Raw genomic sequence first — 4,181 nt, 5'->3', positions numbered from 1 at the left:
GTGAGCTCTTTCTGAAAGCAACCTGTCGGGAAAATATGCAAACCTAGCAAAGACCTTAATCATCCACAGAAGTAAGTGTGCTCATTTGGGATGAGTTGTGCTCTCCCCTCCAGGCAGACTTTGCACGTAGTCCCTGTGTGCAAGAACCAACACACCAGGTCACAGGACAGGGCACAGCTGCCTAGTTCATTGCAGAAGGACATGTCCTGTTATGTGACAGGGAAGGTGCTACTTGGCTCAGCTCAGATACGAGCCTCCAAACAGGCCTTCTCTCCGTTTGCAGCATTGCTGAGACTGCACTACCTTGGCCAGGTCATTGAAGAGGAATCACCTCTTCCTCAAGCACTCTCTACCTCAGGCACCACTGAGTCTCATCTCCTGCAAGGACAGAAACTGTGCATGAGGTGCCAGAGATGGAGTGCAAGGCAAAGGTCATCAGAACAGGTCTCTGATTCACCTTCTCTACCAAAGATCAGTAGGGAGCTACATGACCCCACAAGTAGAAGTAAATTGATTACAGCTCTGTATCATCCCCTATTCTTTAATAGGTGTGAAAAGCACCAATAATAAAGGTTCTTGATTTAAAAAAAAAAAAAAAAAAAAGCTGTTTGTCCTGGATAACTCAAGGGAGGTTGTCATCTCATAAGGTATTACTTTCTGTTGCAAGCACCGGAAATACAGAAGACAACTGCAGACTGATATTTATCACAGATACTACCTGGAAGTTTATGAAGGGACATCATTGCCAAAAGATTGAAATTATCCATACACACATGCTGAAAATCCTGCAAAGTCAGTATTTGATTACACACAGACCAGTCCCACAGTCCTTACTCATATCAACAAACAACCAAAAAAAACAGTGTATTCTATTATAATGGAAGAAATCTAATGGACTTTTAAATATAAACACATTCTATGCAAGGTACACAGAGGCAATAGCAACTGTTTAATTCATTAGACAATGCCAAACAGGTGGCCAAAAGTAATTCTTAGGTTTTTTTAAGAGCCATTATCCCTTCTCTTCCCACTTTTGAAGAAAAGTTTTCAGGATACAACATGATAAACAGAATTACAGGTGACCCTTCAGTAGTGTTTTCATCTGATAAAAGTAAAACCAGGATACTATAAATCTAACTCATATTCAGGCATTTCTTAATTCTTATACAAATCAGAACAATTGATAAGGATCATGCTTTGAACATTTGCCATCCTATTTTTCAGCTAAGAATCCTCCACATTAGTCTGCATTAGCAATTTCTAAAACAGCAGTGCTAGCCAGACATTGTACTTCAGGATAACTAAATGGATTCGTAAGAAAACAATAGATATTACTGAAAACAGCACAAGTTAGTACTCTTCAGTACATGCTGTTAAGCGTGTGCATGGGAGGAAGGACATACTCAGAGAATGCTAAAGGAGTAATTTGTTTACAAGATTTTTTTTTTTTAAAAAAAAAAGCTTTTCTTTTAAAGCAGATATAATCTAATAAACAATTTGCCCAGAACACAGCCTGATCCACTTGGAAACCAAGTGACATTTTTTTAACTATTGATAATGCTAATCTCTAGTAAAATTAACATTTATCAACACTTATTATATATTCATTAAGTGTCATATTCAGACCACTTATACTTCAGGGCAACTGTCCTTCAGTCAATGCAGCAAAATGTACAAGGGCTAATAAAAACAACCGAAAGATGATTTAGCACACAGGATGTGGCAAGATTGGTAAGGCAGACATTTGTTACTATGCAAGAAAATCACATTGCACATTGTGGTTCTTTGAAAGCCAATTCCAAAAAAACTAGCTTGCCTGAAGGAAATCAAGTGCATTTCAGATCGGGACCTTCTTTACATGGAACTGCAAACACTGCACAGTCCTAACCTACAGATACAGCAATGTTTTACCATACAGAAATACTAAGAAGCAGAAGGAAAAATAGCATCAAAGTGAGATAGCATCACAAGGGGGAGAATGGAAACTAGATATATTCTCTTTTATGTATAGAATGATTCCTGGATAAGAATTCAGGATCATAAGATATAAGAATATCTTCTTATATATATAAGAAGATATAAGAAAAGATATAAGAAAAGAGAATCTAATTCCCTGGGTAAGATTGAAGAAAGGGACAGAAGTGGAACCAGAGGTCTGCTTCCACCTATAGTATACAGCTCTGTCGGAGAGGGGGCCCAAACACTTTCCTGGAGCCACATCAGTGCAGAGTTGAACAGCCCATTGCAGCTTGAACTCCAGGGCACATATGCCTGCACAGGCTGTGTCAGCTCAGGCAAAGCCTGGACCCACAATGGTCAGATTTTGCTTTATTTATTTAAGCCAGCCAAGTTAAAGGTCCACTGGCAGGAGGACATCCAGAATGAGATTGCATTGAGAAGATATATTGGTGAGACAAACTAGGACAGGTAATTAACCAAAGCAATCACCCAAAAGAGACTGTAGCTGGACAGGAGGAAGGAGTCCAGGGAGAAGAAGGGAGCATACATGAAACACTGAAAATGGCTGCAGGCAGGAAGGTGACCTTGAGTGAAGGTTTCACAGCTTACGATGCAATACATAGCTGTTTGCTAACACAAGGTACTGTGCTCTATATTTAAAAAACACTTTTGTCTAATTTGCAGCAATGTTTTCATCAAAGATGACAAATAATCAGATAAGAATGATTCATCACAGCAGGCTCCAAAAGGACAGAATTAAACAAATACATACCTGTATCCCTGGCTAACACCCAAGTGTGGTAGATTACCATAGTAACACAGAAAGAACATAAGAGACAAGAATTAGAACCAAGATATTCTCTGTGCAAGGGGCTGCAGAACAGCAGAATCCCATTTGGTGATCCCAAATGGAACAGATTTTCAGGAGAACACTGTAGAAAGGGCATCTTCAAAAGACTAGTTCCATAAGTGAGAAGTACTTTTGCCTACCACTTCATCATTTCAATTTCATCATTTCAAGAAGCACTCAGGACTCAGCATCAGAGCAAAGGCCTGGAGAAGATTTAGCAATAGTCTGTGACATACCGCTTTCCACAGAAGTGATCTGGTTTTACAGTGCATCCAAATCCATGTTCTGCACAGAGGGCAGAATTCACTGCAACGAATCACAGTCATTCAATTATTGAGGCCGAGTAGTAATTTTCAGAGGCTGAAGAACAGAACAGAGAAAATACTGTTTATACATTTCTAATCTTTTTGTCAAGCTCTCATTTTTCAGTACTACTCCCTTGGAATTTGTTAGCATTTCTTGAAGGGGAACTATTCCCACTGGATCAATTTTATTTTGCCCTTAAGTCTTCCTGGTACTACCACAGGCCTCCTTGGCAACCACGTCTCTGTTACTGTGGTAGCACCGTACATATAAACTAATACAGTAAAAGAATATTTAATGCAAAGCATGTTTTGGCAAAACAGTTGTAAATAAGAGGAATCTGGTACTTATTATGCAATAAATACCATAATTAAAACCAGATACATGCGTGTCCTTTACGCATTTTAATTAGAAAGCTTTGAGAAATATACACGAGGTCAGAAGCAAGAAGGACATTCTGACAAAGAGTTTGATTATCACTTACTGTAAAATAAACAGATGTGCACTTTGTGTGCATTTTGGCATGCTCAAGAGTTTTTTTTTATGTACAAAACAAGACAGGGCAAGACTGTTCCTGTACTCCAACCTGCTTCTGAAGAAATACATTGTGCATCTAAAAGTTTTAAGTAAAACAGATCAGCACTTTGTTAGTATTGAGTTAGGATATGAAGTTTTCTCTGACCAAAATACCAACTGATCACAGGGCAACTTGAAAAAAAGGACCCCAAAAAATATAATTTAACCTAAGGAAAGGATCATTTTAATAACTGAAATAGCAAACACTTGCAAGGAGATAGGAGGGTAAAATAGAAAAGATTAAAAAAAAAAAGTCAAGTATCCATTCTTCCCATCTTTGAATGCAAAGATTTATCAGAAAGTCACAATTCAACAACATAATCCAGCAGTTACTAAATGATCTGCTTTCTTGCCGTTGCCATCTTGTGTACTCCCTTCTAAGTTTTTGTTCAGCTATATGATTTCCACAGACATTTTTCTAGATGCTTTTTCTTGTCCTTCCCAAGACTGAAAACATAGGGAGTTTTACTATAGACACATGCACCCTCACTGT

The sequence above is a fragment of the Apteryx mantelli genome, chromosome 9 (assembly GCF_036417845.1).
Source record: "Apteryx mantelli isolate bAptMan1 chromosome 9, bAptMan1.hap1, whole genome shotgun sequence".
Lineage (NCBI taxonomy): Eukaryota > Metazoa > Chordata > Aves > Apterygiformes > Apterygidae > Apteryx > Apteryx mantelli.
This window is presented reverse-complemented; position numbering follows the sequence as displayed.